This window comes from Callorhinus ursinus, unplaced genomic scaffold, assembly GCF_003265705.2.
Source record: "Callorhinus ursinus isolate GAN/ISIS: 27379988/994484 unplaced genomic scaffold, GSC_fseal_2.0 scaffold29, whole genome shotgun sequence".
NCBI lineage: Eukaryota > Metazoa > Chordata > Mammalia > Carnivora > Otariidae > Callorhinus > Callorhinus ursinus.
In genome coordinates this window covers 14,756,886-14,780,583 of record NW_027397091.1, presented here as the reverse complement: position 1 = coordinate 14,780,583, position 23,698 = coordinate 14,756,886, and the positions used below count along the sequence as shown (strand labels likewise).

The window sequence follows — 23,698 nt, the reverse complement described above, 5'->3', positions numbered from 1 at the left end:
GGGCCACAGGTCTGAATGTTTGCCACTGACGCTGTGCCGGGTAAGGCTCCAAGTCAGCCACCGTGTCGTGAGGACACCGGGAATAAGAAGGGCATTGTGCTGCCCACGGAGATGGATGGTTCCGAGAACGGCTCGGGAAAGTACCTCCCTCCGACCGGACACACCTTTCCCGGCCAGGTACTTTGTTCCTTTCTCCTTTCCCTTTTTCTTTTCCCGACTGTGAGCAAGGAAATCAGGCCAATCAGCCTTACCTTTGTTCCTCGCAGCTCTCAATGTGGGGCTTCTTTAAAGTTCTAGTGCTGGCGTAAGCTCTGCCAACGCCACAGTGGAATTTTCTGATCCATGCCAAAGATGGAGCTCATTAGTTTTCCTGCCTGAAAGAAAGAAAACACTTCTTTAAGAATTGGCGTGTTTAGCGTTCTGCTGAAGGAGGGTGAGGCCTGCCTGCAAGGAAGTTTAATGTAGGTTTGTAGGTGGGTCATTTAGGGGAAAACCAGCCCACTGCCCAGCACCCACAGGCCTGCAAAGACCCCTGGGTGTTGCCCACACAGATGGCCCCCTGCTGCCCACGGGCTGAGGGCGGGCCAGGGCCCTGGGAGACTTAAACAGAGGCAGGACTGCACCCCCCCTTCCCCTTAAAGCGCCCACCCTGTACATTTCCAGAAAGTTCTTCTGCCCTCTCTCTTCCTTCCTCTTCCGAAATGTGCATGATTTCTGGAGGGGTCACTCCTGAGGTCCTGCTTTTCAAACTGGAAAGCAGGTGGGTTATCCCCAGTGCCATGGATCCCCATGCCACCAGATAAACAGCCAGAATCTTTTTACACAGTGCTTTTAAAAGTTTGTATGAAAACAAACAACATATATTTATAAATAGAAAATAGTGTAGAAGGAAAAAAGTAAAAAAATGTTACCTATGAGGCTGGGGCTTCAGGTGATTTTTTATATTTTTCATGGTACTTTTTCCTATATTATCTGCATCATGTATGGCATTCATATGTATATATCACTCTGATAAAAATAACAATACAACGATTTCCATTTTTAGAAAGTCTGTCCTTGTGGATATATTTTGGAGAAGAACGCAAAAATTACATGGATATTGGGTGCCTGGGTGGTTCAGTCGTTAAGCGTCTGCCTTCGGCTCAGGTCATGATCCCAGGGTCCTGGGATCGAGCCCCTCATCGGGCTCCCTGCTCCGCGGGAAGCCTGCTTCTCCCTCTCCCACTCCCCCTGCTTGTGTTCCCTCTCTCACTGTGTCTCTCTCTGTCAAATAAATAAATAAAATCTTTAAAAAAATTACATGGATATTAATGCAAACCTGAATGCCTTCCTGATACAGATGGTTTAGAGCCCAGAGCCCCTCATCTGCCATATCCACCTTCACTCTCCCCTGTCTTTAGAGGCAGTTTGGTGCAAATGTCTAAGAGACATTGCATGGTAAGTCAGTAAAACCTTAGTGTGAATTAGTATGAGTTCATTGCACTCTCTCACACACACATGCGCGTGTGCACACACACACACCAGACCACAGACGGCCCCTAAACACTACAAGAATCCATGGACTCACAGTAAAATGACCCTAGAAGAAGAAACACAAGTTGTCTGATTTAAGCTGTCTCATGAGTTTCTGACCAGGCCTGGATTTTTCTGACCACAGTGACCATTAGCAGTCTGAAGAAGCGCATCAACAGAGCTACAGGCAATGTTCTCATCCCACCAAATCTAATTTTTCTGCAGTGCACTTTCAGATCGGAGGCTGGGCGGTTGTGCCGGGCGAGCCAGTCGGCTTGATCTATGAGCCGGTTGGGGGGCCTGCCAAGCCAAAGCAGAGAACTGAACCCAACCGCCCTATCGGGCTCTTTCTGAATTTTATTATACATTTTTTTTTGCTTCTGGTTTAAGACCTTCTTCAAAACTCTTACTAATGATTTAAAAAAAAAAAAGCTGATTAACAGAGTTTGAGAAGAGCCACACGATGATTAAGTGGTTGGAAAAAGACGTGGAAGAAAGGTTGAAGCAGCTGCACTTTTTAAGTCTGGAGGGAAGAACCCGGAGGAGGGTCTAGAATAACGATTTTTAAGTGCCAGGCACTTACTAATCAACCGACATGTACTCTGTGAACACTTAGCAGATACTGGGCATTGAGCGGGTGCCTTAACTCTGCCCTAGAGCCAGGAAGAGTAAGGCTTTAAGAAATGAGTACACGGTGAGGTAGGAGTGATTTAAGATAGAAGGAAGGACTTCCAAAATCACAGGGAATTCAGAAGGAAAACATATGACTCAGGCCTCTTGTAAGTTTTTATCATTGTTGAAGAGTCATCATTCCTGTACACAGATTTTGCCAGTGAACTCTGGTGCCCAGTCGTGTCAGAGCAGTCTCTACATGGAGCTGGTAAAATGGGGGAAAAAATGCATTCAGAGGTTTTGCGGAGGAAGCAGCTCTGTGAGCTCTACAAGGCGAGAGAGAGAGAGAGAGAGAGAGAGAGAGAGAGAGAGAGCAAGTCCGATCCAGCTTTGCACCTCTACCACCAAGAGGGTATCTGGCAAACTTAGCACCTGATTCTGGAATGAACGACCCAAGGCAGCTCTTGGAAGGCGGAGTGGGAGGGAATGATTAAAATTGAGGAGAGCCTAGGGCGCCTGGGTGGCTCAGTCGTTAAGCATCTGCCTTCGGCTCAGGTCATGATCCCAGTGTCCTGGGACAGAGCCCCGCATGGGGCTCCCTGCTTGGTGGGAAGCCTGCTTCTTCCTCTCCCACTCCCCCTGCTTGTGTTCCTGCTCTCTCTCTCTCTCTCTCTCTCTCTCTCTGTCAAATAAATAAATAAAATCTTTAGAAAAAATAAAAATAAATAAAATAAAGCTGGGAGAGCCTGCTCTGGGCAGAAGCACAGGGTGGGCACAGACAGGGAGAGGCAGAGCTCGGTGAAGCGAGAGGGGCACCGGGCTGTGGAATTCCACAAAAGTCAGGCAGAGAAATGAAGATTTGATGCGATGGGCACGATTTCTTTTGGGCTCCCAAGGGGGAGGCAAGACAGGCTGGGAGTAGTCATTTGCAAAGGTTAAGTTTGCTAAAAGTGAGCAGGATGTATTGGAAAGAAAAAGAGCAAAAAAGAAGACAGTCAGGTCGTTCACAGTTCCTGTATACCGTTTCACTCTATTTACTTTGGAGCACTTACCACAAGCTGAAACTTAGTCTAAAGTCTAATGAATTATTGATTGCCTGCCCCCATCTCTGCCAGACTGTAAACTCACTGAGCATAGGGTCCTATGGGCTCATTCTCTGCTGAATTCTCAGCACCTAGCATAGACTCTAGCATGCGGCAATGTTCCATAAATACTTATTGAATGAAAGAAGTCAATCAGGAATAGGAGACAAAGTTCTGGAGTCCTGAGCTCTTCATTGCTGGTAATCATAGAAAAGAGTGAAGATGTCTAACTAGCTAGGCTAGTGAAGGATGCTTTCTGCTCAGGGCTGGAAAAACGAAGCCCCATTGTGCTTCTGACTCAGTGGCTCTCAGACTTTGTCCCAGGAGGTCTGGCGAGAGGCAGCTAACCCTGCTAAGCTGACCTCAGGACCACAGTACGTTAGTCATGACTGGTACTTCCTGTCTGAGATGGAGGAGTGTGATTTCAGAACCCAGAGGGGTGTATTATGGAAAGGTGCCATTTTTGGAGTCTCCGAGGCTTATTTAACTTTGTCATAAGTGTGAAGTCACCTGCCTCATCTGCTACTGAGGGTACAATAATAATACTTCCCTCTCCTGGTTCTGGTAAGGATCATCTGCAAAGCACTTTAGAAATAGTAAAAGTGCCAGATAGACATCATCCATCTATTTTTTTTTTTTTCCTCCTTGCTTTCTTTGGAGATTCACAGTCAGCCACTGGGTCAGTCCTCATTTTTGCAAGACTCCTAACTCTGAGCTCACTTCCAGTGTCACGCACACATAACCAAACATTCTTACCCAAGTTACCTGTTACTACCACCAGCAACCATAAAAAATTGGTAGTTTAGGTTCACACTTACCATCCAATTTCTTTGCATAAATTTTATTTTCCTTTTGACACTTGTTATAGTCTGTCTATAGAGATTTTTCTTCAAGGGTATAATAAAATTACTCTGATTTTAAGTGGCACTACTACAAAACTTAAACCATCTGGGATAACATAGGGCTTCTGCTCTAGATTTTGCAAAAGTATAAATGCGCTGCCTGTGGAGTAGAAGGAGCTGCATTCTCTTTTAAAACTTCTAGATCTTAAATTTGTGTTTGAAGGAGCTCAAAGGGCCCTACATTCATTCATTCATTTGTTCATTCATTCAGGAAGTGTTCGTGAGTTTCGGACCAACACTGTTGGTGGCCTGTTGATATCCGGTCCGCCATTCCTGTGCATCTCAATAGCGATCTTCTACCTTGGGGCTCTGTCTGTGGTGTGGGCTGAAAATACCAGAAGCAGCCTCCAACCAGTGATGGAGGGGTGTTAGTGAATAAGTACCCAAGCTTCCTGGCTTTTCAGTTGGATGATGCTGAGACGTACTCCACACCGTCGCCCAGAGTTCCTTCATGGAATGAGGCTTCAGTTGCCTACAGAGGTAACTTGCTGAAGACATACTGCTCATCGTCTGTCTTCTCTTCTGGTCTCACTTCTCTTCTCCCTTCCTGGTGATTCCGGGGATCACCTTCTGAAGAAAAACTGCCTCACTTAAATCTTTTTGTCCTCAATGTCTTCTTCTGGGGAGACCCAACCTAAGGTGAGTCTGTACCTGAATCAAGGCAGTGGTCTAGGTGTTCAGGAAACATGATGATACATCAGATGGAGCTACCAACCCCAGTGAGTCTGAAGTTGAGACGAGGAACAAGATGTGTGCAGAAATGTCAACACAAACATGTACAATTTCACATCCTGTTGGGTCTCTCTCTCTTTCTCTCTCTCTCTCTCTCTCTCTCACACACACACACACACCCTCCACTCTGGTCCAGACGACTATTATATTCAGTGGTGTGGAAGAGCCAGCTGGCTCATGACAGCTGATTGTTACGTTTTTAAGAATTTTTCAAGCAGTTCATTAAACACAATGATTATTAAAAATTTAATGATATAAACTTACAATGAAATAGATTGTATGAGGGGTGCCTGGGTGGCTCAGTCGGTTGGCCGTCTGCCTTCAGCTCAGGTCATGATCCCAGGGTCCTTGGATCCAGCATCTCGTCAGGCTCCCTGGTCAGTGGGAAGTCTGCTTCTCCCTCTCTCTCTGCCCCTACCCCCACTCATGCTCTCTCTCTCTCAAATAAATAAATAAAATCCTTAAAAAAATACAAAAAATTTAAAAAAGAAACAGATTGTATGAAAAACAAAAGTAATGAATACTCAACATCATCTCTTTCCAATTATTTCACTACATTTTATTATTACATATGCCCTTGAGATTATTTATGAGATTATCTCTGTGGTATATAATGGCATATTACTGCAAATTTCTTCCCACCTTTGTGTTCAGCGACTTAGCAGCCTGAAATCAGCTATGGTGGGAGTATTGGCACCATGGAAATTGATAATTGCTGCAAATTAGGAATACCTCCTCCACCCCTACCTCCGGAGCTAAATGTTAAATATTTACCAGCGTAACAGTCTTATCTTGCCTGGAATCTTGCAAAAGCCTCCCAGCTGGTCTGGGGATCCACGATTCCACTACCTTAGCTAATGTTAATGTGTTGTTGTTGTTGTTGTTGTTGTTGTTTTTATGAAGATCAGATTGCAAGACTTTCCTGCCTAAAGCTCCCCAACCCCATTGGCTTCCCAATACCTTCTAGGGAATGTGGGACCTAGGTACCTTCCTGCTTTGCTCATCCCTTGCCTTTCTTCCTGTTCCCTGAGCCACCTGCTAAGCTCCTCCCCACCACAGGATTTTTTTTTTTTTGCTGATTCTTCTTATCCTTCTTTCCAAGACAAGATCAGCTTTTTCTCATGTTCAAGTGTCAACTCAACCATCACCTCCCCAGAGACGTTTCCTCTGATCATGTTCTTGACACCCACCGCCCTCCCCACTCCCAGATCCCTGCCCTTCTCCATAGCTAGATGTTGTTCTCTTCCTTGTAGCCCTTTGCACCATTTTAATTCATCTTGTTTATTTATCGTTTGACTTGTCTACTTTCTGTCTCTCGCTAGAATGTGAGCTCCATCAAAGGAAACCCTTTGCCTTGTTCCTGGCTGTCTCGCCATCACCTAGAACAGTGACTGACACATAGTAGGTACTGAACTGAGGTGAACCCCAGCCCACCCAAAGACCCATGTGGGGGCCAGCCAAGATCAGCCAAGCCTCAAGCCTTGTTTTAAGCCACTGAGTTTTGCAGTGGTTTGTTATGCAGCAATAACTGATCGATACAGATTCTTTTGTGGGTTTTCCTTTCTCTGTCCAGGGCTCCAGTACTGGCTTTCTCTTGTCCCCATCCACATGCAGCTCCCAGCTCTATATGCTGTGTGTGGTCATCTCTGTCCTGAAGTTTCAAACCCCCACTCGTGTGCTTAGCTTTCCAGTCTGTGTTACCCACACTGGCCTCAGTGTCTGGGCTTCACAGAAACAGTCTCTCCACCTGGACTTCCCTCAGGCTTCTCAAATTCCACATGTCAATAAACAAGCAACATCCTCCCCAATTCCTGTGCCCTACATATTCATTCTCCTGTGGGTCCTGCCCCAGTGGTGTCACTCAGGCCAGGAACAGAGGCTCACAGGTGGTAGATCCCTATACCTCACACCCCATGGTCACCAACCCTCACCTACTTCAGCCCCTAATTGCTCCTCATAAAGTATCATTGCACCTCCCTCTCCTGCCACCATACCATTCCCAAGCCCTGTCACTGGAGCTATTACAATGGTTTCCCAACCTAGTGGGTCCACAACCAAGCTAAGCATCACAACCACTGGAGGGAGAGTGCCAAGGGAGTGATGTCAGCTGTCATGGATCACAAACCTCTCCCTGAAGTCACCACCACCCCCCACACAACACGCCTTTCAGTATCTGGCACCAAGTGCAGCAGTTCCTGTGCGGACCCGCAGACCCTGAAGCCCAACTCTCCTCCTCTGACTAGCCCTGAGACATTGACCAGGTTGCTCAACCTCCTTGTGCCTGTTTCTTCATCCCTATAATGGAGATAATAACTGTACCCCCTGCACTGAGTTGTTCTGAGGGTTAAATAATTTTACCTGCATGTAGGGCATCTCAAACAGCACCTGGTACATGACAAGATGTAAAAACATTAGATATTGTTACAATGGCTTTGTTTCCATGTGACATTCTATTCTGTCTGTCATTTATCACCCTTTCACAGCTGTTGATAAAGCAAAAGCTCTTTTTACACTGTAAGATATTCTCATCTCTTCTGTCTACTCTTTTACTATCTGTGATTTAGTAATAGAAAGCAAAGCACCATCATGAGTAAATGGACCATACTAGGTAATTCTTCTTGTATATTTAGGGTTTCCTATTAAGAACATTCTATTTGTTTTTAACACACAACTAAAACCCACTATGCCCCTCCATCTCCCCACAGGCACCCCTGTCCACCTAATCTTGGGGTAGTTCCTGTTTTTCCCAGACACACCTTGGGAGAGTGCAAGGCCTAGACTTGCTGATGAGGCTGAGCAGGACCAAGGATGAGGGTCTGTGGGCACAGCAGTGGCTGAGAGAGTCAGGTCAGGCCAGGCGGGGGGGGGGGGGGGGGGTGCTGCCCTGGGCCTAACAGAGCCTGGTGGAGGGAGGACAAAGAGCAGGGAGGAGAGGCAAAGGCTCAGGCCAGGCCACATCTCCATACTGAAACATACACTGTGTTGAGGCCAAACCAAACGTTAGATTATGGGAGGGAACAGAGAGCCCCTTTTTTGTTAAGTACCCCTCATGCCTAGGAACTTTACCATTCTGTAATTCATTTAACGTATTTACAGAACATGCATTTACTGAGCCTCTACTCTATGTAGGTGTTGTGTCAGGCTCTGGGTCACAGTTGCCTAGAAGATACGACCGTGACCCCTCCAGACCCGTCAGGCACGTATCCTTCTGCCGAGTTTTTGTGGTGAGCAGATGCTTTTCTCTGCCAGAAGGCTTTCTCTTGCTGACAGGGCATGGGACTAGTTAAAGTCCTCTCAGAGGAAGCTCTCAGTCAATGAGGAGTGAGGGTGGGGGATAAGTAACCCACCTCCTCACCCCTCAGGTAGGACATGTCTGGGATGTGTTCCACACGGTTTCCCGGCACGCTCAGTAATACTGAGCCTGGTTGCCCACACCAGTCACTTGCTTGATATTGTGTTACTTGCCTATACAGCTCCCTCCCATTCTACTTCTCTACCCATGTGTCCTGTGATCACCCCCAAATGAGTCACTTGAATCCAAACCCCCCTGTCAGGATCTGCTTCTGGGAAAACCTAAACAGTGAATAAGATGAGGGTCTCTGCCCACAGCAAGGTCCTCAAGGGCAGTTGAGTCTTCACGGGGTCTGTGTATCACTCTAGGCTGCTTGCCCAGCCTGCTAGTGAATACCAGGCACTCAACAAACACCAGTGAATGAATGAATGAATGAATGAAGAACGAATGAATTTCCTCTCTAAAACCCAGATTGTCCTAGAGGGGTACACCCATGTCAGAGAAGTTAACTGGCTTACCCATGGTCAGTTAGAACTAGTTGATATGCCAGCCAGAGGCTGAGATTCTGGATTTTTATTTCGAGTGGAGGCTCACCACTGGAAAAAGACTGAGTGTTGAAAGTTAATCCAGGTTAATTCCCACTGATTAATCATTAATGTGTTAAGGAACTGCTGAGATTAAAAATAGGAATGAACGGTTTAACTTCAACTCAACCCCTCTACTCCCTCACCACAGCTTGTATTTTCCACATCTTTCTAACAACACTAGTACAGTGGTGGGGGGTGGTGGTAATGTGAAATTGCCCAACAAATAGATACTAGGAACAGAATTCTGCAGCCACAGGGGCCGGGAAGTGGTGTGGAGCAGATTAGGCTGCAGCAGCCCTTTTGGCTTTTTGGAAACCTTAATTTGAAAGAAGCTGGCTTTGGCTCAAGTTCAAAGAGTTGGCCTTAAAAGACCCCGATATAATGGTAAAAAACCAGGCCTAAAATTACCTTAATTCAAAGACTTATTTGGTTATGAAGAGACAGTAGTTAGCTTATATTGAGGGGAGGAGACCATATTATGAAGTACTATTTGCTCAGTTTTCCGGGAAACAGGTGAGTTTGCTTGGGTCAGACCCTCTTGCCCTCTTCCTTACACGGAGTAAAACACCATAGGGTGGATAACATTTATTGCTCTGCCAGCAGTGCTTTGTAGGAGTAACTCAAATAGACTGTACTCAGTTGTACCACCCCTAAAAATGGGTGCAATCACATCCACCCTCGACTCCTTGTGCACCTTCTGGCCTTTCGATCCCAATTCCTCCATCTGCTCAAGAAAATCCTTTCTGGTACTGAGTGCCATCTCTTTGAAGATTACAGCTCGTCCTCTCGGGGCTGATCACCAGCCGAACTTGCCCTCACACCCTGGGCCTGGAGGCGCCACTGCTTGGGGGAAGTTACTGGGTTTAAATAAGGCTTTCCTCCCGACTGTTGGCGGGTTGCGCAACCGCGCTCAGGGTGACACCCACCGCCACCTCGGCCTGCCGAGATTCAGGGGCGCAGGCTCGGCACCGCCGGGATTCGAACCTTTTTCAGCCTGCCTGGACAGAGCCCGCCCCAAGGCAGCGACTGCGAGAGGCGCCGCGGGCCTGGAGTGGGCGGGGCTGACCGGCGCCCCCCCCCCCCCGCCTTTGGCTGGGCGTTTCGGCTCCGCCCCGCCCCGCCCCCGCGCAGAGCCGAGCGCCGCACCGCGCGACCCCGCCCCTCCCCGGCCCCGCCCCCCGCGGCTCCCCGCAGCTCCTCCCCTCTCCCATTGGCCGAGGCGGAGACCCTCCTCTCTGCCCAATGGCCGCCGCCGCGGCTCGGCCGCCTGCGCTCTGACTGGCCAGCGACCCACGGAGTGGCGGGGCGCGGGCCAATGGGGAGAGGCGGCTCGATGAATGGCTGGCCCGGGTGGGGAAGGCAGGAGGCGGTGATCCCAGCGGAGGGGGCCGTTCGCCAGCTCCGAGGCAGAAAGTGCCACGACTCCACACGCGCGCACGCAGCCAGCGAGCGGCCGGAGCGGACGGCGGACGGGGCGGACGGCGTCGGGGTCGCGGCGCCTGCAGCTGCTCGGGGGCGGCTTCTCGGCGGAGGCTCGGCCGGCTCCTCTCTCCCGGTTCCGCGGCGGCGGCGGCTCCTGCCCTTTCGCTCTCCCTCCCGCGTCTCCGGCTGCAGGTAAGAAACTTGGCCGGGCCCTGCAGCGGCGGCGGCGGCAGCGCGCGGGCCGGGCCGTCGGGGCGCCGGGGCCGGAGCCGGCAGCGCCGCGAGTGACACGTCTCATTGGCGGCCCCTCCCCCGGCGGCGCCGCCCGCCGCCTGCCGTCGCTGCGGCCGCCGACCCTCGGGGTCGGGTCGGACCCCGGGGGGCGTGTGCCGGGCGAACTCCGTGCAGGGGCGGCGGCCGAGCGCGCCCCGCGGTGTGGACCTCACGCCCCTCGCCGTCGGGGTGGGGGAAAACCTGCGGCGGCCGGGCGGTGCGACGTGGCGACCCCTCCCTCCCTGCGGGCCGTCGGGCCGGCCCGCACGCACCGAAGTTGGGCTAAGAAAGTTGGCTGCGGGGCGGGGCGGCGCACAGCTGGCGGAGGAAGGGGTTAAGTTTCGGGAAGCGGCCGGATGACGTTGCCGGGCTGGAGTCCGGGCTGGAGGGATGGGGGGGCGGGCGGAAGGCGGCGGGGGCCGGCCGGGGGGGGAGGAGGGCGGGATTGAATGGGGGGCCCGCGGGCCGAGCACGCCCGCCTGAGGGCTGCGGCCTGGAGGCGCTTCCGGGGGTGGCGGGCGGCCCCCGACAGGGCGGGCCTGGGACTCGGGGCTGCGGGGAACGCCGTGCAAGGACCGGGACCGTCCGGGGTACGGACGCCCGGGCGGCCGGGGTGGCAACTTCCCGGAGTGCGGGCGGCGGCTCCCTGCTCCCCCTGGCGGCGGGGCCGGGGGCACCGTGAGCCCGGCGCGAGGCGCCCAGCGGGGTGACGGGGCCACCGGGGCCCTGCCCGGCCCGCCCCGCCCGCGCCACAATGAATGGGCCAGCGGTGCCAGGCCCAGGCGGAAGCGGGCATCTCCGGCCCGGCCGGCCAAGCGCGCTGGCCTCCGGCCTGGCGCCCTCCCTGGCCCGCCGGGCTCCCCAGTCCGCGCCCTGGGTGAGGGAGGACGGGCTGGGGTGTGCGCTTCCAGTAGGGCGTCTGGGAAGCGTCGGGGACCCTTCCCCAGGTTACAGATAATAAATGATAGCTCATTGTGGTGTAACGGTTAAGGGAGTGGGCTTCTGAAATCCCGGCAGCGTTCAGGGTGACCTGGGCCAAGCTGTCTCACTCCAGGTGTCCGCTTTCCCATCTGAAAAACGGGGCTGCCAATCATTTCTACTTAAGAGAAAAGCTGTGAAGACCCAGCACGTAGGGAATAGCCAACAAGTGTTGCCTGTTACTGCTGGGATGAGTTTTTAGGGGCTTGGGGGCATGAGAGGGAGGTGGAGTCTGGTTCTGCCTCCAGCCTGCCTACCGCAGGCCGAGGGCTCACAGAAGTCCCAAGGTCTGGATTCCACTCCCAGCCCTCACTTACAGACCCTCAGCGCAAGTCCCTTAACCTCTCTGAACCTGGGTTTCCTTATCTGTAACCCGGAGATATACCACCCACTCACCCTGGGGTCAGGGCAACCTCCTCAGCAAGTGCTGGGAAAAACTAGGACCTTGTGCAAACAGAAGGCAGTTTGGCAATAACTCCTGGAGGTCGGAGGTCAGCAGAGACTGGGAAGCACCAAGGAAATGAAACTTTGAAGGGTGCTTGGGAACCTCCCACCTCACTGTTTGCTTACTGTGCTGGAACCTGCAGGGTAGGGGCATCTGGATGGTATTTTTTGGAGTTTGGGGAAGTGCGACCACCAGGGCCTCAACATCCTAAGCTAGAGATCGCTTTAGAATTCTGACTGCTGAGTGTTTCTGGAGACCCAGGTCTGCTTTCCAGCACTCTCAGGAGGGACAGCTGCACGTTTTACACCCGCCCTACGCAGTTGGGAAGCATTCTCCTATTGACTCTGCCTCCCTCCTTTACACTTTGCTTTTGTGCTTGCTCTTCTTGACTTCCTCTTAATCTGACACCAGAGAAGTCTTGGTGATCCTGCAGCATGCTGCTTACGGTGGTGATGTCTCAGTTACTTTATGAACTTTCTAAAGGTTAGCCCCACCATGGGCTGCCAACCTGTTTCCAGAAAGAAGTTTCTGGTTCTAAGGTTCTGGAGATGCCATTTCCCTATCTATTCACGCAAAGGAGGAAAAGTGGGGGCATACCTCCCACTAGGCTGTTTCCCCTTTACCTGGAGCAATGCACACGTGGCTTGCAGGGCGGCTGGGATAGGGACAAGAAAGGTGTCTTGGGGTTTGGAAACAGAGGATGTTCAGTGGGTAGAGCTGTAGGCACCATGCTGTAACAGGACTCCTTTCTTTCATAGGAATCAGCCTTTGAACATCTATAAAGAGATAAGTTAGTGTGGTACCTTGGTGCATGAATATTTTTTGGTGATGGGAGAGTTTTAGATAAGTCCTGAATCATTGAGTCACATTTGAGCAATTAAGCTCTCTGCTGAAACGATTCCTAAGTTAATAGGCTGCAGTAATTATACAGTACCAAATTCTGTCGAAGTGGTTGAATGGAAGTGGTTTAAGTGGAATATTGGCTTATTATGTAATAGGGACACCTTTTAAAAGTGTCAGGACTCCAGACTCCTCTTATTCTTTTATCTCTGGGAACTTTTACTAATGAATGGCACTTAGGCAGGGACTCAAGTTCTTTCGAGACTGTGGATTTTTGTTCACTAAAATCTTGTTTTGGGAGGGAAAAAATAATGGTCAGTCAGAATTAGAAAGGCAGAGACTGTGCTAACCAGCTGTACATCCAGGGCCTACAGTAGTAGTTAAGGCCTGACCTGTAACACGATAAATGTTGACCAAGTGAGGTAGACCGCTATACCTGTTAATATTCTCGTTAGTTAGCCTCCTACTTCATTGGACAACTCAAGCTGAGCTCAGCTTGGTTTTTAAGGTTGACTATTGAGAATCAGAGTTCACAACTTGGGCGCATATCTAGGCCTTGCAGCAGCCCCATTCTATAGAATAGGTATGGTTGTTCCCATTCTGTGGATGGGAACATGGAGGCCCAACAGGTTAGGTGGTGGTCAGGTCAGTTCCTGTTGCCCAGGTGCTGGGCAGTGTGGGCGTGGCCTTCTGAATGTTCACCCACAGGGCCTGATAATTCCACATTTGCTGGGATAGTAACTACCTGTAAGGGAGGACGTGGAACTAGAAGATCAGAATTAAGAGCTTCATAGGAAGAAGGGTATTGAAAATGTATTCAGTGCAAGAAGGTATTTTTCATTTATCAAATGTCTCCTGTGTGCTGGGCCTTCAAACACTATAAATATAAATGAGTGAGACCTGTTTCTTGTGTGAAGAACTCTGTCGTCCGATACAGTAGCTATATAGAGCGGTTTCAGCTTAAAGCAAGTACAATCAAGTAAAATTAAAAAATTGTTTCTTAGTCATACTAGCCATATTTCACATGCTCAGGAGCTGTGTGTTTGCTGTGCAGATTTAGATAGTTTCCATTATCACCAAGAGTTCTGGACACTGCTGATCTAGAGATAGCTGGAATTCTTTTTTTCTTCTTTTTTTTTTTTTTAAGAGTTCCAGGTAGTTGGGATTCTTTAAACATTCAAGTTTCCGTTCTTGATCATTTAGAAGTAACATGTTGAACCATATAAGATGCCCATTTTATACGTCAAAAACAGTTGGCTAGTGGCAGTTCATGGGCTTCACCCTAATAAGATACCACCTTTGGAAAGATTGATTTCTGCCTCTTTGTGTGCATCGTAAATTGCATACCAAGAAAAAAAGTGGGTGGGGGAGCAGCACAGATAGTGTCCCTACCCTGGGGGGAAATTCTTAACCTACTATCAACAGCATCAGAATGGTCAGCCGGACCAAGCCAAATAGGTATTGGGCAGACAGCATATGGCTTGTAGGGAAAGTTAATATTTAATTCTAAGGGAGAGCCTGGGCAAGAGGGCTATCCAGCATTATAGAAAATTAACTCAGGGACTTCCTAGGAGGGTGTTTTCTTAGGCAGACAGATTCTGACGAGTCTCCTGAAACCTGCAACCCGACTCCGACATCTAAAAACCAGACACACCTGGGGCACCTGGGTGGCTCAGTCAGTTAAGCATCTAACTTCGGCTCAGGTCATGATCTCAAGGTCCTGGGATTGAGCCTCCGCATTGGGCTCCCTGCTCAGGGGGGAGTCTGCATCTCCCTTTCCCTCTCCCCCTCCCCCTGCTTGTGCACGTGCATGCTCTCTCCCTCAAATAAATACAATCCTTGAAAAAAATAAAATAAAAACCAGACATATCTAATGTGTTTCCCTTAAGTGCCATGAGTGACATGCGTATCCCACTGTGTAGCAATGGGAAGCAACTTTGATTTATGAAGAAAGTTTTGTAATTTCTAAATTCGTTATTTTGCCAAGATTGGAACAGCTGCTGGTCCTTAAGCCTTACACATAGCAGTGTCTTGGTGTTTTCATACTTGGCTCACATGAGTTGTTTCCTGGGTCATTTGCAGGGCTCTGTTATACTCTGTACAACTTTGAAAGGATCACTGGAGAGTATTTGGGAAGACTTTGTGAATTCTTGGCTGTACTAGTGGGCTTATCTTAGTCCTCCTTGTAGAATAAGGTAAAACCAAAGTTAACAAAGAACCCAGAACGATGGGCAGCTGCTTACTCTCTTTTTGGTCGGAGAGGAGGTTCACTAAGATTGTTCTGGAAGTTATCAGCTATTATAGTGATAATGAACGGCATCTGCTGGCTAAAAAGTTGGAATAAAAGACCGTCTTAACCTGAAACCTTTAATTCCAGGCCCTAACCCTGGTCAAGGTGTGAGTGGACCAGGTCTGTTTTAGGCTGTCTTGAGCCTGGTTCCAAGATGGTGCCCTGCATGGACTGAACTTGGCCTACACCTGATATCTGTTTGGCCGCCCTCATGTTATTAAACAACCAAGCCACCTTTTAAAGTTTTTTGTTAGAAGTCTAGCTTTGGGGGTTCTTCTGGGGAGAATGGGACTGTGTGAGCACAGCAGGTCTGCTTTCTTGCATGGCAGCCACGGACTTGGTCATCCTTTCTGGGCAGGGCCTGTGGCTCTCATTCACCAACAGTCTATCCTGGTTTTCATTATGTGCTTGGTGTTGGCAGTCCCCAAGGGAGCGCTGTCTACTCTGGCATCTGAGAGCAGAGAGGAGTTGGAGGGCATCCAGGTGTGACCTGAGAGGTCACCATTGTCTCCTGCTGAGCTGCAGGAGGGAGCAGAGGGAGAAGCGGTAGCTGGGGTGCTAGTCCTAGAAGTAAGTGGTGTGAGCTTGGACCTGACTTTTATCCTTCATGGGCTTCGGTTTCCTCTTCATGTAAAATGAAACTAGGCCAGATGGCCCTGTCTTTCAGACCACAAACTTCGGTTTATCCTTAATTCCTTGCTTTCTCATTCTTGTATCCTGTACAACAGCAAACCTCCCCCTTCAAAACAGAGCAAGAATGCAACCTTTCTCACCACTTCCGCTGATACCACCCTGGTCCAAACCCCTCTCCTCTCTTTCAGGGGTTACTTCACTAGCTCTGAGGAGATGTCCCTGCTTTTGCCCTTACCCTCTGCCTTCTAGTCTGTTCCCAGAGCAGGTCATACCACTTCTCTGTTCAAGACCCTCCTTGGCCAGTCTTTACAGTGGCCTCCAAGGGCCCTGCTTTCACTTTGGCTTCCCTCCTGCCGTCGTATCCTCTGCTCCAGTCACACTGGCCTCCTCTGATTGTCAGGCATGCTTTTGCCTTGGGGCCTTTGCACTTGCTGTTGCTGTCCATGGGACACTGTTTCTTAGATGGCCACGTGGCTTGCTCCCCTATCTTCTTCAGGTCGGTGAAGTGTTATCTCCCTGACTACCCTACTTAAAGTGACAGCCCCTAGCAGATCCCCCACCCTCATCCCTGCTCCCTGTCCCACTTCTGTGTGTCGCTTTCTCTTCATTATCGCCAGCCAGACATGTTGCATACATGACTGACTTTGTCCATTCTGCTGATGCAGGGCTGTGTCTGCTCTCTTTCCCTGAGGTATCCCTAATGCCCGGAATAGTGCCTGGCACACAGTGGGTGCCCATCCTCGCTGAGCTAATGGGGAGAGGATTTTCTAGTGCTCGTGTTCTATGTGTATGTTATTGTTTAGCCTGAAGTAGTCAGGATTCCTAGAGCATCAGATATAAACACAAAAAACATATTACGAAGCCAAGTGATTTTTGGATTCTCTCCAGGCCAGTTATATTAATCTCCGTGCTCCTTGTCTCTCCACAGCCCACTTTCCATGTCAGGGTGCTTGGCTGGGGCTGGGCCCTTCCCAGCTGCTTGCAGTGCCGGGAGGAGAACACGCAGCGAACACCCTCGGTCTTCTCCTGTGCCTGATGAGCATTAGGTGGGGCTGGGGAATAATTGAGTGTATCAGTGACAACACGCTCGCCAGGAAAGAAAATGTTATTTTTGCTTTGAACAATGTGCTGGCTCTCTCCGAGAAGAGGTGGATTTTGTGTTTAGTGAGCAAGAGTGTTCCTTAGTGGTAGGAGGAAAATTCTTTTCTTGTAGATGGCATTTTATTCTCTCTTTTAGTCAGACTTCGAGGAGCACAGGAATTGAGGAGAGGAGCCTCCTGCCTCCCGCACGGAGTTCACTGTCCTCGGAGGACTTGGCGTGTGGAGGCCAGGGGAGGTGGGGGGCGGTGGGTGAGGCAGGTGGTCTGGTTGGTAAGGGTCCATTCCTGGTCTACTGCCATCCTTGTGTTTCTCCTCCACTCTTCCTGCTTTCGCTTTTGGGCAAAGAAATGAAAAGTTGATCCCGATTCCTCGCCCTTTGTGATGGGAGCATCTGGCGACTCATTTTCCCTGGAAGGGTGAAGACGCTTGTTCTGCCCGAAGCCCAGGCGATATGTTTCTCTGGAACTTCTCATTCAGAGGTTAAAACGTACCACCCGACTACATCCACACTGTTTTCTTTTCAATTAAGACGACTCCTGAATAGGAAGTAGACGTAGCCTTATTTCTGTTGAACACACTTTCATTTCTTTCTGCCTTCTCGATATTTGTAGTAAGTTGGAAAAGAAATAGTAATTTTCAGAATTTAGTAGCAGTTACAGTGATTGAAGAAAACGAATCAGTGCTAAAGAATGAATTATTGACCCCTTAAGGAAGTCTTACGGTGGCAGGTGAAGGGACAATGAAAAGGTCAACTTTAGCCATGACTCTGAAGCCCAGCCACTGTTTTCTGTGTTAACTTGCTTCCCTCTCAAGTTGGGAGTTTATGAAGTTGGAGACTTAATTCTGAACAGTTGGATTTTTAAGAGTGGATCTGTGGGGCGGCACAGTGGGTGTGGCCACGGATTGCAAGGTCTGGGCAGGAGGTGACTGCCTTCCTGGCCCCTGGCCCCAGCCACCTGCCTCTTCGGTGGGAACAAGGCCACGATGCCTGGGAGAGGGCTGGGAGATGGCAGCAGCGACAGGGCCACAGATGCTCCTGGAACCAGAGATGCTCCACCTTCAAGTTCCAGGTGATACAGTTTCCCACCAGAGTGGGCATATATATTTTTAAGCTCTTTACTAAAGTAAACTACATACACAGAAAAGTGGTCAGTCATGAGTCTGTAGCCCAGTTGTAAACTGCCACAAACTGATCACCCCGTTTAACCAGCAGATCAAGAAATATTATCCCCCAACAAGTTCCTCTTCTGCCCCCTCCAGCTGCTGCCCATCCCCAGGGGTAGCTGGTTCCTGGCACACAGCTTCGCTCCATCGTGTTTGAACTTGAGGTAGAAATGGAATCACACGGCCCGTGCTCTCTTGGGTCTTTCATTGGACGTGGGGGTGGGAGTGCTCTGTGCTGTCGGCCTTGTGGTGGTTCACTGGCATTGTCGCGTGGTACTCCAGATTGTGAGTCTTGCACCAGTGCCCATTTTGCTCTGCATGGGTACTTAGTTTGTAATTGGGGGCTCCCGTTATAATATGGTAGAAATGGCATGATATTATGAAATATAAAGTCCTGCCCCTTACTGTGGTGACCACTTATCCACATGGCTGTTGGGTCCGTTCCTAGCAGTGGGATTGCAAGCCTCAAGGAGGCATATGCTCAGCTTTAGAAGAGAGGCCAGGGTTTTTCCCAAGGTGTGGGGACTCATGTATACTCCCACCAGCAGGACCGAAGGGCTCGGAATATATTATACAATGGCCGACTTTAAAAAGAAACCAGAATGAAGTTTGAGTTACCATTGCTATTAACAAGAAATAAACTCACTCATACCGTCCTTCCCCCTTTGTCACTGAGATAGGAGCATTTGGCCATGGAATTCGTTAATCCAAGATGGGCTTTTGCAAAAGCCTTGTGAAAGAGGGTCAGATTTTGTTGCTGATGAGCAAATGCTACCTCCACCACAAATCCGAGTGGAAATACAGCTCCTCCTCGCAGCTCCTCTTCGTGAAATGAAGGGAGAGCCTCGATCTGGGGACTGAGTTATCAGATCCCCACCCCCAGGTTAATGTAGTGGATGTTGGAGTATTAAGGGGATTTCTTAAAAACAAAGGCGCCAACAGTTGAGTACCAGGTGTCATTCAGCCCTGACACCCACATTTCTAATCTGGAGAGCCTCCCACCTCCTGGAATCTGTGTGCAGAGCCCAGGTCGGTGCTGCAGGGACGCGCTGCAGGCTCCCCTCTTCTTGGGATGGATTGTCTATCCAGGTCTGGATTTGGAAGTCTCCCTAGCCACATAACCAGCCCTGCTGTCAATAGCAGGGATGTTCACCTTTTTCTTTTAAGAGATTGGTTGGCTAGGATTTCATTTGGCTAGGAATGCCAAACCTCAGTGTCTCTTGACACAACAGAGCCAAATGTCAGTAGCCCCAAGAAGTGAGGGGGCCACTGTGTTCTGTTGATTGGGTGGTCTGGACCAGCCTTCTGACTGGGAGGGTGGGGAGGTGCAGGGCAGGTGCTGCGTAACATAAAAAGCACCTTCTGAAAAGCATGGAATGGCTTGGGATATTTTCTTTTTTATTGTAGTGTAATTGATACACAATATTCTATTTCATGTGTACAACAGTGATTTGTATACACTGAGAACTGATCACACGATAAGTTGAGTTACCATCTGTCACCGTGCAAAGTTGGTACAATATTATTGACTGTATTCCCCATGCTGTATATTACATCCCCATGATTTAATTTATTTTAAAACTGGAAGTTAGTCCCTCTTGATTCTCTTCACCCATTTTACCTCCCCCCATTCCCAGCCTCCCTCCCCTCTGGTAACCACCACTATGTTCTCTAACTGAATCTGGGTTTGGTTTGATTTGGATTGTTCATTTTTGTGTTTTAGATTATGACTTATATGTGAAATCATGTGGTATTTGTCTTTCTCTGTCTGGCTTATCTCATTCAGTGTAATACCCTCAAGGTGTGACCATGTTTTCACAATTGGCAAGATTTCATTCTTTTCTTTGCCTGAGTAATATTCTAGTGTGAGTGAGAGAGAGAGATCGTGCGTGTGTGTGTGTGTGTGTGTGTGTGTGTGTATAAAGTATACCACCTCTTCTTTGTCCATTCATCTAATGGTGGACACGTAGGTTATTTACTCTTGGAAGATAATGAGGAGGCCAAAACCTCAGGGAAAGGAGTGACCTTGGACAGTAAGCCCAATCCTGAGGGCCTTTGGTAAATGGGGCAAACTCTGAATTTTGAGGGCATCCCTGGGCACAGGGGGCAGTATGATGGAAGAGCCTGCGCTTGGAGCTGGAACCACAGAGGGCTGCTGTACCTTCGGGGTGAAGGCAACCCAGAAATAAGCCCATTCCCCAGCTTGTACTCACAGGTTGTACCTCATGCAGATCCCGTGACCTAAGTGGAAGGAAATGCTCCAGCCGATTTTAAAATTCTTTTAGAGTAGTAGTGCTACTCTAGTGCTCCCGTGCCATCCTGCAAGGGGGCAGATGAGCAGGTCTCCGAAGGACTGCCCCTTTATTCCAGGCTTAGTGAATCCCCACGTGCAATTTTCACAGGAAGGTGAGCAGTCCCTAGTAAACCCAAGGAACGCTGAGTGCCGTGAATGAGGACCAGCAGAAACAGATCTGTGAAAATACCAGACGGTGGAGGGGTTGACTCTGATTGTACACAGTGCTTCTTACTATAGTTCAAGTAATAGACAAGTTCGAACATACATACCAGGAAAGGAAACTATAAAACGACCTCGCAAATTTTAAAAAGGAAGCAGGGACAACCTCTAGACATGAGCAACTCGATAATTGTAATTAAAAACCCAGAAGATTGAAGAGAAAAAGTGAACTGGAAGAGCAGAAGATGTCCAGATTTCATCTTTGAGAGCCAAATAGATGAAAAATTTCCAAGACCAATTAGGAATTAGGGAGGATAGACTGAGAAGCGTGTCTAATTGGGGTTCGAGGAGAGATTGTGGGCCAGAGCCAGTATTGGATGAGATGATGCCTGAGGGTTTTATGGAAGGGATGAGGCACCCATATGTAGACAGTGTAGTGATATAGGTACCAAAGGGGTAAAAACATCAAAAACCAAAAAACCCAGATGACTTTTAAGGCAAAAACCAAGATACGTAATTAGTGACAGGGCCTTGCTAAAGGAAATTCTGGAGGATGCTCTAGGGCAAGTAATGGCAAATGGAAGGAGGAAAGCTGTACAGGCGAGGAGTAGAGGGTGGTAAATATTTGGCCCACTCTAAACAAGTGTGAAAGAATAATAGTAACATTTGGTGTGGGGGTGGTGGCTGTAAAAGGGAGAGGATTAAATACATGAGAACAGTAACACTGAAGGCAAAAAGGGTAATGGAGTTAGTGGAAGGGGTGGACTGTTTAACTTTGAACTTGGCGAACCCTGTGTGTTCTTTTTTAAAGGTAATTACTAAAGAATGGAAACTGTATTCTGTAAGAGTAGAGGGGGGCAAAATGGAATGATTTAAAAAAAAAAGATAAGAAAGGACAGATGGGAAAATAGCACAAAATAGATTATAGATTTAAACTCAAATATATCAGTATTCATATTTAGTATAAATTGGTTAAATACTGCAGTTAAAACAAAGATATTCTGGATTTAAAAAATCCACTCTTGTTCTATAAACAGGAGACAGGTTGAAAATAAAAGGATAGAAGATGTATTATAGGAAATCTATTAAAAGAAAACTGGTGTGGGGGCGCCAGTCAGTGGAGCGTGCGCCTCTTGATCTCGGGTTCGTGAGTTCAAGGCCTGCGCTGGGCAGAAGGATTACTTAATATCAAGAAACAGAGAGAAAGAGAGAGGGAGGGAGGGAGGGAGGGAGGGAGGAAAACTGGTGTTGTATTATTGGTATGTAAACGAGGCTTTGACACATACAAAGCATTATCGAGAGAAAGGGCACTTCATAATGATCAGGGTTTAATTTGGCTTAAAGATACGGCAATTTTAACTTTGCATCTTACTAACTTAATCACAAAATACGTAAGACAAAAATTGACAGAACTACAAGAAGTGGTCAAATCTGTAATCCTGGTAAAGACTTTCGGCACATCCTGTCAGTAATTGACAGCTAAGCAGACAAAAATCAACAATGATTAGAACTTTGAACAAAATTAATGTGGTCTATGACTATAAATAAAACACTGCAGCCAACTAATACACATTTGGCTTCAAAATTTTTAAAGATTAGCCATATCTGGGGCCTTAGAGTTAAGTGTCAGCAAATACCAAAGGATTGAGATTATATAGAGCAGGTAATCTGACCACAGTTTAGTTAACCTGGAAATATGAATAAAAAGAAATAGAAAATCTCCACATATTTGGAAATTTTGTAAAAGTATGCTTTTAGCATTTATTTGTAGGTCAATAAAAGGGGAAATAGAGTGGTAATGAAAATACTACACATCAAACCTTGTAGAATGTAGCTAAAGTATTATTTACAGGGAAATGTGTACCTTTAAATACATACGTCAGAAAAGATGAAAAGTAGTGAGCTATATATAAGTAAGCATCTTTTTCCAGAAGTTATGAAAGACAAAATATACTGAAACCAGTCAGAAGAAAGTGTGGATGAGAAGGAATGAGTGAAACTGAAACCAAGTAAGTACATAGATGAATCCAACAAATCCAAGATTTCATTCTCAGAAAAGATGAGTAATATTGACAGATACCAAGCAAAATTGATCAAGAAAAAGGCACAGGGGCGCCTGGGTGGCTCAGTCATTAAGTGTCTGCCTTCGGCTCAGGTCATGATCACAGGGTCCTGGGATTGAGCCCAGCATCCGGCTCCCTGCTCCGCGGGAAGCCTACTTCTCCCTCTCCCTCTCCCTCTGCTTGTGTTCCCTCTTTTGTATTCTCTGTCAGATAAGTCTTAAAAAGGCACAAGTCCTCTCAAGAATGTAAAATGGGACTTTACTACAAATGTAGAAGACATTAAAAAGGTAAGTGGTTAGAACGAACAACTTGTGCTAAATTAAAATAAATAAAACCAGTGTCATAGATGTTTATTAAAAATATCTGAAGGATCCCGAGGAGGGGGCTATACCACACATCATACATAGAAGACCTATTTTTTACATCTCCACATGGGAAGAGTTTTGCAAGTTCTGACAACATAAATAAATTTCTAGGAAAATATAACTTATCCACACTGAACCAAGAACCTGAAATAAACAAAGGATATCTACAAAAAGCAAACATCACACTAACCAGCAGGACACCTGAATCTTTCCCTTTGAGGTAAGGAAAAACGGGACAGCTGCTGTCATTCCTTGTCTTTAGCACTGTGCTGGAGGGAAAATTCAAAAAGTGAAACCAAAGATGGGAAGACGGGGGAGAAAGGAACAAAACCATGATCCATAGTCAGGATGCTTATGTATGGAGAAAATACTTTTAAAAATCTAAGGAGATGTCCCTAGAATTAAGGTTGCTGGAGGGCAAAGTCACCCTACAGAAATCTATTACGTTTCTGGGTACCAGCACCAAACAGAATGAAACAGAGACCACATTTGCAGTAGTGGGGAAACTATGAAGAACCAAGAAATAACTCTTTGCAAAAGTGTGTAAGTGTCCAGTTCCCACAGTGTGCATTATTTTCCTCTGCCAGGATACCCGTGTTTTTCTGTTTGGATGTGGTCCCTACAGCCATATAAATGGGCGACTCCTACCCCGACGGCATATTTCATAGAGCCTTCTTTCATCGTGCACTTGGGAGTTTTGATGTGCTTAGGTTTGCTTGGATACAGTGCGGAAGAGACTGGTCCCTGCTTTCTGGGAGCCTGATGTCTGGCCTATTAAGAATTCTGTCGTGGGCCAGCACATCTTAACAGTCGTCATTTAGAGAATCGTTTAGAGGAGTCGGGCGTTCTGGATTCCTACCTTAGAGGCATGTTGTCTTCATTGATGAGGTGAAGCTCTTAAGCTCTAGGAAGATTTAGGCCTTTTGAAGTACCTACTTTTCCAAACACTG

General features: G+C 48.1%; 1 protein-coding gene across 8 annotated transcripts in view; it reads left to right on the top strand.

Annotated features, from left to right (window-relative positions):
• Positions 1–10,086: 10,086 nt before the first annotated feature.
• RRBP1 (ribosome binding protein 1) overlaps positions 10,087–23,698 on the top strand; it is a 64,051-nt gene continuing 50,439 nt past the window's right edge. For 3 of the 8 annotated variants that reach the window (XM_073878424.1, XM_073878423.1, XM_073878426.1), the window contains exon 1: positions 10,088–10,333. The gene's annotated coding sequence lies outside the window, so the exon portion shown is untranslated. Of the gene's footprint in view, positions 10,334–23,698 lie in introns of all 8 variants that reach the window. The other 5 variants (XM_073878422.1, XM_073878421.1, XM_025876881.2 and 2 more) reach the window with 3 other exon arrangements.